Consider the following 17,963-nt stretch of genomic DNA (forward strand, 5'->3'; position numbering starts at 1 on the left):
CCTTTCCTTGCCCTACCTGGCGGAGCCCTGCATTCTCCCCTCTCCCAGAATCTTCAACATTCCATCCACAGTAAAAATCCTCTGCATCTGCCTTTCCTGCCTCTTCTGGATTTCTCCTTACAATCCTCTCTCCTCCCTCAAATTGCCTAGTACTTCGTTTGTTTTTCTTTTCATTCATTTCACCTTTTCCATCCTACACGCCTGCGTTTCAAAAGCTTTCAACCTATTTCTATCATCTCATCTCAACGACCATGTTTCCGCGACGTGCCTAACCTCACCCCATACCAAAGTTTTCACGAGTCGATTTTAAATACGTATTCCCACTCACCATCCCTGTAATCAATTCCCTCCTCCTTGTGAAAGCTTATCTGTGCAATGCAATTTTCCTTTTTCTACCCCTACTACTTTAACCATCTTGGCCAAAAACAGTGATAAGATAGGTAAGCTGCTCCACCTCTTCTTGCTTTCGCCTCCCTATTTTCACAAGTAATTTATCCTGCCTCTTTCTCTAAAACGTCGCAATCTTTGCTTTGCCTACATTGATTCACACCTCACAATTATCAGACCGATTTCCTAATACACTCAGCAATTATTTTAACCTTAACCCCTTAGCCAACTGGCTAACTAAAGCTTAATCTTTCGCAAATTCAACTGATTTTATGGATTCTCCACCGACTTTCATTCCTATCTCCAGTTCTTCTTATGCCACTTTAATAGTTTCCTCCACAAATACGTTGAAAAGCCCAGATGATAATGGTCACTCCTGTCTGACCTCTCTTCCTAAAACTGCCCATCATGATTCCTCATGTGCAGTTTACGGATAAGACACCTATCCCTCTAATATACTCCTAGTTTCTGCAATACATTCGCCCTGCTGAACGACTTCTCAATACTTACGAAACAAAAAATACATCCAGATAGTAAGTCATATTCCTCTCGTTAAGCGACCTCAACACTGCTATGGCATTACGTGTACCTCTCCACTTCCTGAAACCAAACTTAACTCCCCTAAATAATGTTTTGCTTTCATCTCCATTATTTCATTGAAGATCATAAGTACCACCATATTCTCTGTCTAAATTTTCTCGCCTGATTTCTTCGCAATATAGATATATGTATTCTACATTCTGTTACATCTCTATAGAATCTTTACTGATTCAATCAGTAGTTTCCCTGCCAACTCTCACATAATGTGTACGGAGTTCCCTCCATACCTCCTGACACCGCTTTCACTTTTCTGAACAGAGAATCCATTTACATTTAGATGTGTTTACATTCTTCATTTCGTTCTGTCTTCCGAATCAAGTCATTTGCAATCCATGGTTTCCTTGACCTTTTTCTATGTTCTGTTCCTATACTCTTGTTTGCTCCTTCCGATATGCCTTTATTGAGGTATTTGAGATATTTAATGTCCTTGACTTCGTGCAACAAAATTCACTGGCTTGGTTTGTTCAAATTATTCAAACAAGACTAGGAAACTTTATAGCGACGACAAATGAGATGGAAACAGCGCACAACTCTATCGGCGAAAGTAATTTTTTAGTGTCTCTACCGGTAATTGATTAATAAATCATACGTTATTTAATCATACATAGTAGAATTAGGCGAGAGGAGGACTCCGCAAAAAGATGGAAGAGGGAAATCTACCAAAATAAAAACCCAATAGCAGGGTACACCATTAGTTAGGTGTTTATAAAAAATTCCATGGATACATACATATGAAGCATAATAATCTAAGATGAGGAAAGAAATGACAGCAAAAAAAGAAAAGATAAAAAGAAAAATAATTTGTTACGCGTATTTCTAAAGAATGGCGACTGTTTAACGAACGGGACAAAACCGAAAACGAAAAATGCACCCGTCTTAGGGTTAGTGTGAAAATATAAAATCCCGTTTAAATAGGGAACACTGGAGCAGAATAAAAACTCAATGGGGATATTCTACGGCAAAAAAGAGTGATGAACATTTTAATAAGAGGAAAAATGGGTGGAGCGAGAGAAACCCTAGAAAATTAAGTGAATTAATGCCCATAGTAATCGGTTTTTAGTAGCTCTTACGGAAAACCCCTAATCTTCAATAAAGGGTCACATAACCTTAAATCTCATCCGATATACTATATGATACATAAGTTGACCTCTACATAAACCCGAGGACTAAAAAATACTGCCCACCAGAATAAGTCCAAACTACAGGGGACACTGGCGAAAGCCTTTCCACAGTATTTGAGTGGCAAAAGTTGTTTAAAGAGGGTAGGGAGCTCGTTGAAGACGACCATCGCTCCGGACGGCCGTCGACGGCAAGAACCGACACGAATGTGGACAGAGTGAGGACACTGCTGAACACAGACCGACACTTAACCAGTGAGGAAATTGCAGACCAGTTGGGTCTGTCTGCATCCAACGTCCAACGCATTATTTCACAGGATTTGGCCATGCGCAAGGTGTGCGCCAAGATGGTGCCGAAAATTCTGCCATGGCGCGCTCGTCGTCAGACAGCTCCTGGCCAAATACGGCGTTGCCACGTTGCCGCACCCGCCCTATTCTCCCAATCTGGCTCCACCGGACTTCTTCTTCTTCCCCCTGATGAAAAGACAGCTCAAGGGACGACGTTTTGACTCGATAAAGGCCGTTCAAGAGGCTTCGACGAGGGTCATCAACGGCATCCCCAAAGAAAATTTCCAGCGGGCGTACGGGGAATGGGAGCAACGTTATACTAAGTGTGTAGCAGCTCAAGGAGCATACTTTGAAGATTATTAAGTTGATGTAAGTATATCGTCAATAAAATTCTTGTAAAAAAATCAGTCCTACCACTTTTGGGTGCGACCCTGTATCACGTCCGCCAGGGATGGATGGTGCTTGAGAAGGTAGCAATATTTTTATAATATTATTTAATGATCTGACGATGATTACATAAAACATCATTCAATGTTTGACCTTAATATACGAAAAATACCAGTAAAATATTTTTTGTTATCTGATTAGATGAGTACCTATTTTCTGTGTCCTGATATGAGAACGTATTGTGTGGATTTGCATAAAGATTCATACAAGTATAACACTAGTATAATCTAATCCCTTTGGTACATACGACAGCTGACACCCAATATAACTGCAAATTAAGGCCAGAGTATCTACCCAAATTTTATTTGTACATATAGATACTTGAATTTTTAAGGAAAACTTCGGACATATCTTAAACTTCAACAACTCCGAACTACCAACAATTATTACCAGACCGATGTTTTATGTGACATTTATTAATTAAAGGTCTGCTTAACATGGCTTACGGCACACATTATTCAAAATATTATGATAATATCGCAATGTTTACAATTATAATAGGCCCTAAGTGAGCAATAACATGAAGCACTGCATTTAAAATATTTTGCTACTAAAACATACTAATTTGCCAAACTATTACGTTATCAGGGACTTAGAATAGTTAATGTAAACATTAAGTTTTTCACTGGTCTACAGGTATTGGCACTTCTATTTGTAAGTAACCCCAGTAATATTGATTTTTATAGCTGGCTGGTCATACCGAAATAAAATACAAATAGTATCCGTTGGTACCGAATAACGGTGATCCCCCATCTCATTGTGGGAGAGGCAATATACGCGCCAGAATTTGGATTGTGCTCAACAGTTTCATGGAATTCCAAACTCACCATTCATTCGTCTCGACAAAAATTTGCGCATTGAGCATTAGATTATGAATACAAGGAAGTGTCTGAATATGCCAATCCAGCATATTTATACTTCCTCCAGAATTGCAACGCTACGGTGCACGGTATAAGTCTCTCTGAAACCGCAGATTTTACTCCAACCCCTTCTGTTCTCCCAGATTATCCCATCCCAACGCCGCTCACTAAATCTAGGGTCTATTTATACCTTGGTGTCGCAGGAAATGCAGAAAAATAGCACTGAGTAAAATAGAAATGAAACAGAACTGGGAAAATTATCGCATGAGCGGAACCTAGTAAAATAAAGATTTTAGAAAAACTCAAGAAGTCGCCCATAGCCGCCGCCCTCCTGCCCCCCCCCCCCCCCCCGCGTCGACAACATTCTTAAATGTCACGTTCGGTGATTGAATAATATCCTAAAAACCAAAAGAAAAATAAATACAATTAGGAAGGCGTTAAATGGGATGCGACTTGACAGAAATTACTCCTCGAGAACAATCGAAGCTTAGATTATTGAAAGGTTCGATGATATCGAAAATTTCACTCAAGGTCAGAAAAATAGCAATCACATTATAAGTAAAGGAAAATAATACCTTAACCTCACTAATAACAGATGTGATCAATGAAAAACAAAATGCAGATGTTCCCAGAACCAGATTAGGTAAACGATATCAATCAACCAATGAAAAATCTCTGGAGAATATTTTGTTCCTATTATTCTGCAAGTCAACTCGTCAAATGCCAACTCTACTAACTTACTCCTGCTTTTGAGATTAAATCTTTCGATATATCATTCATCATTTATGGCAAAAAGGTATGTCAACCCATACGAACTTTAAATTTAAAATTTTAGTAAGAGGGTTAATTATCACTGTATTCAACTCTTATCGTTTCCCTAAAAATATGCCGAGGATTCCCTCTGCACACCACTTTACTCGTAAAGTTTGCTATGATGGTGCAGCCTTCCTGGGTGTCTTGCCTTGTCTTACATGTACTCCGGACTGTGATACTCAGATCTAGTAGCAGTATTAAGGGGAGGCGACCGACAGCTGAGGTTATTTGCGCCATTAGGGAAGGACAGGAAAGGATGAAGGGTGGAGAGAAACCCGGTGTCCGCACTAGTCGGTCGGCATTCTTTGCGAAAAGCGCCAAGGGGTCCGCAGCTTAAAGTCCCATCCGACGGACGGTGTACTCACTCAAAGTACCCTCCACAAAGCACCTTAAGTAGAGATCGAGATACCATTGAAAAATATTCAACAACGCCGGGATTTGAACCCGGGCCCTCTGGGTGGAGGCCAGCACGATAGCCACCGCATAATCTCGATCCCCTTTAAAACCTAGCTTAGAGTCATTAAAAATTCGTCAGTTAGTAAATATCCGAATTTAAACACTATAAACTATTTAAAATCTCCACCGATAATGCACCTGACCCAAAAATCATTTGGAAAATATCATTTTTAGGATATTCGGCAAAAATTAATATTTTGCTGTTGTTAATTAACAGAGAAATGTGACCATTTCATGTATTCCTTCTGAGATAATCTCGCACAACGTTTTGCTTATGATTCGAATTTCAATAGCTCTAAAGGAGGTATGTCGGGAATGGAGAAAATCACAACCGTATGCAATAAACCTGCTCTCCAGTGACCAAGATCAAACTGGTTAAAAATTAAAACTTTTACATTAAGAGTATCGATTTGGATAAAAATACTCCCTATCCTTTTTCAAAGATACTTTTTCTGCGTTATCTGATTCTTGCTACACGTAGACAATAAATCGAAGATTATCAAATAATAATAAAAATGTCAACTGCCACGGAAGCAAACAACCACGACCAACCTTCAACGCCAAAACACAGGCGTAAACAATGCCAAAATTATTTTTTAGAAAAGTATGACCATCATTACCCTATAACATTTTAAGGACTAACCATTGAACTTCGGAGGGTTCATTAACCTGCACTGCCGGAAATGTGTCATCCGAAAATAGCTACCGTCGCAATCTGGTTGCGGTTCGGAGTCATGTTGAGGAATATATTTTAATTTCAAGAGGATAAGGACGCGCCAAATTACGCCGTGCTTACTATATCTTCTGGCCTTAACTGAAAATTTTCAAATGCAAACCCCAATGCACCTTAATTCATCACACTGGGTTTATACCAGTGCCTTTTAACAAACATTCTTTATCTTAAGATTCTGAAGTGATTCAACACCCTGAATTTTATAGGTTCTTCGGGTTATTATGCTCTACATCTAAACTTCATTACATTATTCCAGAAAGTAGCATTTGAAAAATCACATCAAATTTGTATTTTTAAGTAGTGTGCACTTAAAATTTCAGTTTCGATGACTTTTTATTCCAAATTCCCTACGACGAATGTTCGATCCCTTCAACATTCTCATATTCTCCACACTTACCAGACTTGAGGCATACTCGTAGACTGTTTCACGCAAACCGTTAATCAAAAACTGATAATAAGTTATGGAAGACCCAATTAGTATCACGGGATAAAATATTTTCGCGGTAAATATCCAGTTTGAAAACGTTGAATTTTCAGTCATTTCTTAATATTCAACATGAATTTAGCAGGACCGAAAAATTAGAACGAGTCAACCGAAACATGATGTTTAGAAAAAGACTAAAAATTGATGATTTTACAGAGTATTCCAGGTAAAAAGTATAACTGGTAAGCATATTAATTAACTAAATCGCAACACGCAAACGAGCTTCGACGCATTAGCAGAATTTCAGCATCTTACAAGACCTGTCGAGTATATCAGAAAAATCGCAAGCGGTTTGATCATTGCTTCAGTTGAAATGCCTTCACATGGCTGACCACTACCGTGACGCTTCCCGATAACAGGCCCCTCTCTCGCCATCTCCCGCCATCCGGCACCGAGATACTCCCCAGACCGCAATCCCATCCCCCCCCCCCCTCCCCCGAACCACACACCACACTCAAATCAACGCCGCAGACGGGAGAACGGCGACGGAGAAAGATTAATAACACCGACGCCCGAATTTCGGGACCGTGTTTTTCCCGGCGATGCACTGACATGGCAATTGGAAACCGCTCCTCTGGCACTCCGCAGTCATCCCTTTGGAATGACCGGAGGGAGCGGCTGCGCCCACGTGTGCACCGGGTGTTCACGACGTGCGAGGAAGTTGTGCAAAAACACGTCATTGGCACGCTGGGACGGAAACGACAAACATTTACACTCTACTTCGATAAAAGGCCGTCGACAACTAATGCACAGTGGCCAGTGTCCAGCTTTCCAAAGAAACCGCGACGCGAACTCATTCAACTGCAAATATGAAATGCGGGGAAACATGGTAACTTCAGTATTCAGATTTAGCCGAATGAAGGACGTATTGTCGCAAAAGTTTGCATCCACCGCCCTTTCCCGGTCCGAGTTCAAACATATACATTTTCTGCGTCACCGCTAAAATAGCAGGAAATTAAACTCTCATCAGTCGCCAATTTGGTGAGTATATATTTATTTCAACTACGAAAGCCAAAAGATAAGTACGCAGGTTTCCAGAATTATACGATTTAATTCTTCATGGCCACGGTTTCCTTGCGAGTCATGATGATGCTGATTCGAAATGAAAGATACGAATATGATAATGCAATAGAGATTGCATTGTTTTTTGTTTCTTTTCTTTAGAATGTTAAACAATTAAACCACTTATTATAATTTTAACTTCGCACATCAATTTTTGCAATGTCCAACAACTGCTCCCGATGGGGCAGAAAAAAATATGGTCTATTTTAATATTATTTCCGTGTATGCATGTAAATTTTGAATGGCCGGAGTGAAGCTGATCATAATCTAGACAGGTAAGATATTAAGTGATAAGGCATATTACAGCACTTTGAATTCAACATCTCTCCACCGAAGGTAATAACAACCTAATTTATGTACGCTACACAATTTATACACGTTTATGTGAATGAGAATTGCGGAGTGTTCGGCCAAGCTATTTTTCGTACCATGTGCATACAAGTATATAGAATTATTTTCATTGAAAGGTAACAGTTATTAAATTTCATAACAAATTAGAGGCTAAAGATTTCAAACCAGACAACTGGGTATTTCTAAAGTTGAGCCAAAATGGTTGGTGTAGTCGGCTGGCACTTAACGCGCTGCCATCTTTAGCAATAGCCGTGGTATTTCCATGATAGCTAAGCAATTGGCGATAATTCTGCTTCTTTTACACTAAACGATAAAATGCAACACATTACGTCCTGCGAATGAGTTGAACAATGATGGAATGCTACAATGACGACCGCAGAACATTGCGAGAAAATAGTCTAGTTTAAAAAATTGTCAACGCGCTTCCCACTGTTCCCTCTGAACTTGAGGAGAGTATCGCAAATAACAACTGGATTCAGTACTCTTTATAGATATATGGGGAAATAATTTTCCCAGTTCAAAAAAAAATGACATCTGAGGATGACATAAACACAATGGTAAATTTTTAGCAACATGCTGACACTGTAAACGACTGGCTGAAGGCTACTCAAACTAGTAACATATGAAATCGGTGGCATTTTTTGAGTTTTTAATTTTTCCGATTTACCCAATGACCACAGAGTTACTGGAACTTGAGCATATACTCGTATGGTCATTTTCTGAGGATGCGATTAGTGTGGCGGTTAGTGATCCGGCTTTTCACCTCGAGGTACCGGATCGAATCCTGATGGTGTACGAACTTTCGAGTTGTCCCGCTTCCTACTCGAATGCCACGCGGAGAACACCTCAAAGGAGTAATCGGACGTCGGGTGGGATGATGTTAAATTGTGAAAAACTTGTGCGTGCATATTTCGTTCAGAGTAGGCTAATGCCGACGCCGGGTTTCTCAATACCCTTCATCTATTCTTTGGAAATCCAACCTCTAACAAAATAACCACCCATTCCTATTGGCACAAATGAGATCGACCGTCGGTCACCTCCGCTAACAACTACAACTGTAATTTCCAACGGTAAAGCAAGGGAAGAAGCGGATTACTTATTATTTAAAAAAATGCGTCAAGCTGCTTACCTTGGATATGTGAAGCTGTTCAGCAATGAAAATTCACCTCAGTAGATATCTCCTGGAAATAAAGAGCACATATGAAACAAAGATATCAATTCAATGAAGAAGAGTTTTTGCACTATCAACTGAAAATTAAAATTAAGAAAATTTGGTTAATATCAACACCACCGAGAATATCTTACACTGGTTCAGTCACCATTATACAGATCGGGTGCAAGGATATAAGGGAAGGGAGGGTTGAGGGGTTCTGAAACCTCTCAGATCAAACATTTTATACACAGAAAAGAAGATTGTAATGAATAAATAGTTTGTAAAACCCTAATTATCCAATATTTCCCCGCCAATACTCCCATGATTTTCATTCCTCGGCATGATCTCAATGTGACTGACCAAGATTCGCTCATCCTGTACATTACGACAGCAAAAAGCGGCGTTAATAGTAAACAGTTATTACTGAAGCCGGGAAAATGCCAGAAGATTATCGAAACCAGTCACAAATATGACTCAGTCGCACTTATTCCAATTCTATCGATAGGAATACCAATTCTCACTTATCACAGCATATACTTAAGTGCCGGCCCCGGTGGCGGTGGGGTAACGTCTTCGCCTACCAACCCAGAGGTCGTGGGTTCCATTCCAACCTGGGTGGGTTTTCCTCAACCTAAGCCATAGGTGTCTGTGAGTGTCAATGTAATATTTAGGAACCATATACTCTCAATCTCGCCCCAATAAAAGATGATCCGTTGAAGGAATGAAGAAATCTGCAATAGTGGGTAGTGATATTTTGAAATAAATGTAGAATCTCACTAATGCGGCATCGCACAGCCAGCCGGAATTTTGAAAATCCCGAGTAAAAATCATCGTTGCAAATTGCATACAAACCCACGGCATATTTCATAAATATGTTCAGTGAGTATGCATATGCAACGTAGAAATATCCCGGTCAAGGCGAATGATTTTTACACTCTGAAATTGCTGCATTGAAATCCATAGACGTTGCCCATAACAAGTAGAAGTATTTAATGCATTACCAAATGTAACCATAAAAACATTAACATTGAGACTATCATAATCAATAAAAATTCCACCTTTTGTCTCGCTTGGCATCACACAGCCCTTATTGCTGGAGCTCGATGCGTCAGCGTTCAGAGGTATCTAAGTGAGGTATACCCCCCTACCCATAAGAGAGGAGCTGCCAGGTCAATTACTAAGGCTAAATGAGATGAAGAAAACATACTAGGCCACTGAGAATGAAAACAGAAACATACTTTTCTCCATAGCGCTGTCGGATACAGTTATTCTGATCCCTTTTCGTTCTTGGGAAAAATGACATCTTAAATGTATTCATTCTACACATAATCTCTCTAATTTTATTTGCATAATCTCTCCTACCTTTAGTAAGATGAGGCTAATTATACATTTCCAAAATCATCGCCAAATAGACCTACTTCCAATTCGTGCAAGATTTAATCTGCAACTTAGCCTTCGCTCCGTAAGTGATTCCGAACCTAGTTCCTGTGATACGCAATCTTGATACGCTACTCAGTTTATTATTACGTTTTACAAATCCAGCTCCTCTACGCTGCACGCGATCTAATTCAGCAATCAACCCACCGTCGTGAGGGTTCCATATACTCGTACTAGCAGCACATTCTAAATGCGGCGTTAACAGCAAAAGATATCGTATCACTGCTCTTTTAACTTCTCGTCATATTTCCCCTAAACCCTACTAATAAATCGCATTCATATCCAGCCACTAGTCAACCATCAATGCATTGACAGAAGACGCTGTCAATCGAAAGGGTAAAATCTCTGATTTCAGCATAAGTAAGTTTAAATTGAGGACGCCAACTCATTCTACTGTTGAAGATGGAGCCTACTGTAAAAACTGTAGATTTATTCAGGTCAGGAGTTGGAATCAACTCTAAGCCTTTTGGTTTTTTATCTAAAAATAACTGATGACTGAAAGAAAGCAGTGCTAAATTTTGATAAACACTCATCTTATTTGAATTGTTTTACAGAAATATACTGTTACTAAAAATTAGGGAATTTTTTTTTATGCTGCATGCCTGATGTGTAATCACCCCCTGCCACACACCCTAGTGGGGACTACCATAGATAGTAAATATTGTGTTCTTACTACAGATTGTTTATGCCAGGAAAATAGTGCCCCAGTTTTTCACAATGAGCAAATACTTCATGCAATACTAAGGTATTGTGTTAACATAGACAGTAATACACAGCTTGAGAAGGTCTTGGAAAAAGGGATACTCCAAAGTACATAAGTTCTATCATACAAAGTCCATACAATACCATTGAATCATGGAATAAAATAGTTCTCAAATACGGTTGCAAAATGGAATAAATCAAAGAGATATTCTATTTTAATCCGTGAGGCTGCAGATATCAGTGCAACAGATCTCTGTGTTCAGGATTTTGACTTGGATATACCAATTCTTACAGAGGACTATGCCACTCATACCCATTAGTGATTTAACTGGAAGGGTAGCTTCCTTAATATCACGAAATTTGACATAAAAATGCAATGCTTATGGAAGCAAGGATGATAGGGCAGCAACTATGTTCACAAAACTCCAAGGGGCACAAGCTGTCCGTGTGTGACATATTTAGATAAGGAGGGAGATTTGAACTTCAAGGAAAGTGATTTAAAACGAAGAAATGGTGGACATGAAAGAATTAGAGGATCTTGTATTGAGGAAGGAAATAAACGCATTTAAGAAATCCATGCCATGATGCCAAATATGAAAAAAACCTCATCCATATGTATGGCTTTGCCAAAGCTAGGGTTTGAAGGGATGGTGGAAGAGAAAATTTTGTTCAAGGAGGCTGAGAAAGAATTGGCATAAGAAGGACTGAAATTAATTCCCATGGCACAATCTTTTAAATTAATTACTGGCTATTGTTAAATGTAAATTAATTATGTGTTAGAATGAAATTGGTAAGTTTTAAAATCAAATTTATGCTATGGCCTTTTGGAGTGGGGTGTTTGGAAAGGCAATATTGGAGCGAGGAGAGGCCTTCTCTGTGAGGGATTGATGAGAGAAGATTAAGGAGTGCTAGGATTAGGCAGAAAAAGAGATGCAATATCTTTGTGGGAGAGGGTTTTATGGGGACCTGTCTTTAAGAAATGAGAAATTTTTCATAAAGCTATGGATATGATTAGCAGTTATGGCTGCATTTGAGTTACTGGAATGTTGTCTGTTGGCCTTTTATAAATAACTACAGTAGTTGTACCGTGGTGCTGAGAACTACAGTAGTTGTACCTTTATCTGTTGAAATGATGACAATGTTGCAACTGCTGAGTTTCTTTAAAATGAAAGCTTCAGATGTAGAAAGATTGTTTTTAGGTTTTCAAGTATTCAAAAAGGAAGGGCGACAGCTTTTGGACATGATATCTGTTCTGCATTACTGAGAAAACATTTTTTGGCTCTTGGGATATGAGGCTCTGAATTTAAATAGTGCAGGGTGGATGAGTCTTGTTGGCATGAAGGATAATTAATGCAAAATACCTTTCACCTTAAGATATGCCAGCAATTGAGGGTATCAGTTGGCATGGTGACATGGTTGAATTTGGGGCTGGTGGCAAGTAAATACCTTTGCTAAGAGATTTTTCCTTCATGCCAAAAGAGTTAAGGAAAGGTTTAAGCCTTCTTCAGAAGGTGTATCATCATAGGGGTCCATTATTTGGTTAGGAGGTGGTGGATGATCATTTGCCTGAGGGGTGTGAAATGGAGGTAAACTTGATGGGACACCTTGGTAGCTTAACTGGCTAAAGCTCTTGGCCGGACATTGAGGGATCCAGGTTCGAATCCTGACCAAAGTGAAAGATTTTTACACCCTGAAATTGTTGCACTGTAATTCACATTTAGCAGATGACTCTGTCAAAAGTTACTGTCGCAGCATTTCCTGCAGTTTCTGCAAATTTGATGGCAGAGGTGGAAAAGGGTCAGTTTTGGTTACGAGTAGGTATTAAGGAGAAAGACTAAGGATTACAACATGCTGTGGTAATGACAGGTAATCTTTACTAGTAAGAATTTATCTATATCTATGTTTTGGCCAGCTCACCAGAAAAAAACTAATTTGGTTGAAAAGATTATTTATGTACTTGATTCACCGCACACAAAATTATCAAAATACAATCAGATCTTTTTCTTCCCCCTACATGATGAAAATAACTAGATGACCCCTTTATACTATTTTAGTACAAAGTCCATAATTAACAGTTCTAAATTCAATTCATCAATCAAAGTACTTCATTGTTATTTTATGCACGTCCTACACATTCTACATCACTTAAGAATAATTATACACATATGGGAAGATTAAATGATTGTGGAAAATCCTGCACATATAGAGAGAGACCCCTTCAGCTGTGCTGACTCATGTGATAATTGCTCCTGGTAGGGTTACCCGTGCAAGATAGGTTTAAAGATAGGAGCCAGATGAAAGTTAATCAGTTCAGTCTCTGTTCCTCAGTGACGAATGTACAAAGGCATCTGCCCCAATGGGACAGCCATTTGAGTGATGATGTGAAATAAAAAACTCTCTTGAGGGAGACAACAGGAAACCACCTCAAGTAATTATCCATAGGATTTATCCTGGGTATATGTATATCAGATTATGAGTCCTAGAAACTCAGGGATTTGACCAGCTGGGCCGTGCAGTGGAAAAGGCAAAGCTTCTGTGGTTGTCATTTCACAAAATCCTTGCAAAGCACAAATAACAGCAGCCCTACAAAAGACAACATTCGAATTGACACTAGTGAAACTAATAGCAACAACACAAGAAGAATGTACCAGTTGGAATAGGGACTTAGAATGTTAAGACGATGTTTAGGACATAGAAATTATAAAAAAGTGAGAGTCTGATAGAGGAAATAAAGATATATTAGGGATAAGCGAGGTGAAATGAAAGAATTGTGAGGATTATTGAAGTAACAGTTATACAGTAATATACAGCAGAGGAGAAGAGGGCAATTTAGGGAAGGCAAAAGTCTTAAACCATAAGTAGGAAGAAGAGTAGTAAACAGAGCAAGCGAATGACAAAATAGGAGTATTAGCAGAAGGCAAAGCTAAACCAACGAACTTGGTCATTGATCAGGTCTACATACCAACAAGCAGTCACAGAGAGGAAGAAGTCAAAAGGGACATAAGTGTAATTTTCCTGAAATGAAACCTTTGATAGTGATGAGAGATGGGAATGGGATGGTAGGCAAAGGAAGATATGGCAAGAGGTCAAAGATGGGACAGGGCTTAAGAACAAGGAATGACAGCAGAAGGATACCAATGGTATCACAAGAGTGAGGATTTAATCATAATACACAGTTTAAACACCAGATTAGACATAGGTAGACATGGAAATTGCAAGGGGATCCAGAAAGTTGAGTTGGACTTCATTATGGTCAGCCTCAGATTTAACAAGTGTGATCAATTTGTCGAGCTTACCAGGACCTGATGCAGAGTCAGTTCTTAATTTAGTACTATTGCAGTTTAATATCAGATTCAAGAGGATAAAATAGGATACAAATTTAAGGAAATTGAATATAGAAGCATTAACCAGGACAATAACAAAAGAGTATCAGCATGTCACAGGGAAAATTATGAGTGAGAAAAGGGAGGTGGGTATAATAAAAGAAAAATGGGAACATATCAAAAAGGGATATTGAAAACCACAGATGAAACTATACGAACATTACAAGAGAAAAATAAATGAAAACCATGGATTACAGAGAAAGTTCATGAGACAGGTACACTAGAGAAGGCTATGAAAAAATATAAACAGAGATAGGTAAAGGACAGTTTTAAGTGCTGAGTAATAAACAAAGGCAAGAAAATTATAGGGTTTAAGAAAAGGCACTGTAAGGATATAAGAGTTCACAGAGGAAGTGATAAATGGGTGCAATCTCCAGGAAGGTGAAAGCACTCTCAGGAAGTCAAAAGGGAAAATCCACAAAAAAATTAAAAATAAGTCAGGAAAATAATTAATTGGACCAGGAAAGATTCGAGAGAGATAGAGAGAATTACGACATTATGCATTGCCCCAATGCCTTATTATGCAATAAGGCATTGGGGAAGATAACAGCCCTGAGGAACTACTAAAGAGTTTAGCAACACAGGGTAGGAAGAGTTTATACACTAATTTATGACTTATATAAAAAATAATTATCAACCCAAAGGTCAGTTTGGCAGGTAAGGGTACAGCTTACCTAGAGTTAACCCCAACGGCATGTGAAATTCACACATCAGGGAAAGGGAGCCAGTTCCTTTCCCTGTGGCACGTATGGTTTCTCAGGAAGATCTGGCACCCGAAAAATCACACAACACAATAAAAGGAAAAGCAGCAAAATGTGAAGATTATAGAACAATAAGTTTGTTTTTGCCACAAGTTCTCATGGAGTTTATGATCATCAATAAGAGGATAGAGAAGAGGGCAAATGATCACTTTGAAAATGATCAGTTTTCGCCAGGAAAAAGGGAGAGGCATGTGGGGTACCATAGCATAAATTAGGTCAAAAATAGAGAGGAATATAGAATACAGTCACAATATGCTTGTTAATTTAATATATTTTGAGAGGGCATTCAATAGAGTGAATAAGGAGGAATCAATTAATATATTGCAGAAAATAGGGTTAGAATGGAGGGGTAGGCAACTTATCCGCAAATTGTACATGTCTCAGACTGCTCAGGTGCAAGTAGTGGATGAAGAATCGTGATGAGCACTGTTGGGAAGAGAGGTTAGACAACAGTGGCCATTATAACCAGGGCTTTTCAACATATTTGTGGAGGAAACTATTAAAGTGGAATGGAAAGAACCGGAGATATGAAATACAGTTGGTGAAGAACCATAAAATCAGTTAGATTTGGGAAAGATTAATCTTTAGTTAGCCAGTTGGTCAAGAGGTTAAGGTTAAAATCATTGCTGAGTACATTAGAATATTAGTCTGATAATTGTGAGGTGTGAATCAAAGTAGGCAAAGCAAAGATTATGAAGTTTTAGAGAAAGAGGTAGGATTAATTACATGTTAAAATAAGAAGGCAAAAACAAGAACAGTCGGAACTTCATCCAAGAGTTCACCAGATTTAGCCCCCTCAGATTATTTTCTGTTCTCATACTTGAAAAAATGGCTCAGTGGTCAAAGATTTTCCAACCGTGAAGAAGTGATGTCGGCAGTTAATGGCTATTTTGAGGAGCAAGACGGGTCTTATTATGAAAAGGGCAACGAACTTATTGAACATCACCGGGTAAAGTGTATAGAGCTGAAAGGAGATTATGTTGGAAAATAAAAACATTTTTTTCCAAAATTTTTGCTTTCTTCGTTGGGCTGGGTACTTCTGGGACCACCCCCGTATTTTACAAAATGCTGCATTTTTAAGATCCTTGGGGATTTTTGGGCTCTCACTCATGGACTACAACCCTGACATGCTGGATGGGCTTATATGTTCTGTTAAACCCTACATCTCTACTGTCATAGCCAATGATAACCATCAAGGTTGAGTCGAAGGGTATGAGACAAACGAAAGGATTACACAGTGTCCATTCCAGTGTGGTGACTGCAAAGGTACATGGTCCCAGTATGGTACCGATTCAATTGATTATGCCTCGCTAAAAGTACTGTTGAGAAAGCCAAAGGGCAACCATTACATTTTTTTCAAAATATGCTACAATTGACGGGTAGAACTCAATAACAATCACCAGGGAGGTTGAATATTGGTTAGAACTGTTAAGCGTGGTAACTTTGTGCACACAAACTTTCTTTACTTTTAAATACCAATCAAAAACTATGCCATGGTACTGATAACTAAAAGACCAATTGATTTAAAGTAAAGTCATTTACCATGATAAATTAATTAATCACTCATGCTTCAAAATATTCATTATAAGCAAAAAAAACTAGAAAAAATTGGAGGTCATTTTGCAGAGGACAAGTTCAGCTTTAGAAAATGGAGGGGCACAAAAAAAACTATACTAGCAATAAAATGAGTGATCAAAAGAAGGATGAAGGAGAAAGTGGAATAAATAATGTTACTAAAATATGATGAAATCTAGAACTGCTAAGATTCACAATGGTAACAGCAAGGTTGATGATTTAACATCTTATAGTTTAACAATATGAAAAATAATGCATAAAAAGTAGAAACAAGTGCTATTCCCTTTGATTCAATTCATGTTTTCACAATTTTAAACGATACCCACTTCAATTAGACAATCAATTCAAGAGGGATAGAGTCACAGCACTTGGTGTCTGTGAATAAAAGTTGTTGCAAAGAGAACTTAGGAATATCTTCCTGAGTTAGAAAAGTAGACTGAGGATCACTAAAGAAGAAATTATGGAAGGATAAAAGCTACACAGCTAGGACAAATAACAAGAATCAAGGCTGATATTATGCTTTCAATTGAGAGACTAAAGTGATTGTCAGGAAAAAAATTCTCGAAGAAAAAAATCTATCTTGAACCAATCTTTAGATAGCTTAAATGGGGCAAAAATGATTTTCATACATGTAAAAAAGTGAATATTTATTCATTCCAGAGGTGGCTTATGAATGTTACTGCATACGAATTATGCATTATTTGGATTATGCATACATCTATCTACTTACCTAACTACATGTTACCCTGAAAGCCACTATTACGGATTATGTCAGAGGGTGATTAAATACCAGACATGCAACATTAATAAGTTTCTCTTAATTTTTAGCTACAATATAAAGATGTCGGGATGTGGTAGTCCAAAGGTAGACGGACCGGGTGGGAGTTGGGGTTTAATTCCTAGGAACACCTCTGTGCCCCCTCAGCTTCACCCAAGCTGTGATTTTTTCGGGACCAGAACTATCTGGGAAACCACAGGTAGCACAGGGAAAGAATCTGGCCCCACTACCCTGAGGTACCTATTTCACATGCCATTGGGTTTAGCATTGAGTAAACTCCACTATCGCTTATCAAACCAACCTTCGGGTTGATAACTGCGTTTATATTTTTTATATATAGGCATAAAATAATCCTCAATACTTAATGTGTGCCATATGCAAGCACATGAGAGATAGATGAAAAGATAAGGTATGAGTAATATGTGGAGTTGTGCATATACCCATCTTTCTAAATTCCGTAAATGAAATATCACCTGACAGTCTCAGTGAATTTCCAGGGAATCTGCTAGATAGCAAATGAAGTGAGATAACAGGGAGAAAATTGAAAAAAAAATTGAGTTACATGAGAGACTTAA

General features: G+C 38.6%; 1 protein-coding gene across 7 annotated transcripts in view; it reads right to left on the bottom strand.

Annotated features, from left to right (window-relative positions):
* Nucleotides 1-17,963, bottom strand: part of Snap25 (Synaptosomal-associated protein 25kDa) — a 513,578-nt gene that overhangs the window by 484,564 nt on the left and 11,051 nt on the right. For all 7 annotated transcript variants that reach the window (XM_071597947.1, XM_071597944.1, XM_071597946.1 and 4 more), the window contains one exon: nucleotides 8,729-8,780. The gene's annotated coding sequence lies outside the window, so the exon portion shown is untranslated. The remainder of the gene's footprint in view (nucleotides 1-8,728; nucleotides 8,781-17,963) is intronic.

Source organism: Hetaerina americana, unplaced genomic scaffold (assembly GCF_022747635.1).
Source record: "Hetaerina americana unplaced genomic scaffold, ioHetAmer1.1.p SCAF_9, whole genome shotgun sequence".
NCBI classification, from domain to species: domain Eukaryota; kingdom Metazoa; phylum Arthropoda; class Insecta; order Odonata; family Calopterygidae; genus Hetaerina; species Hetaerina americana.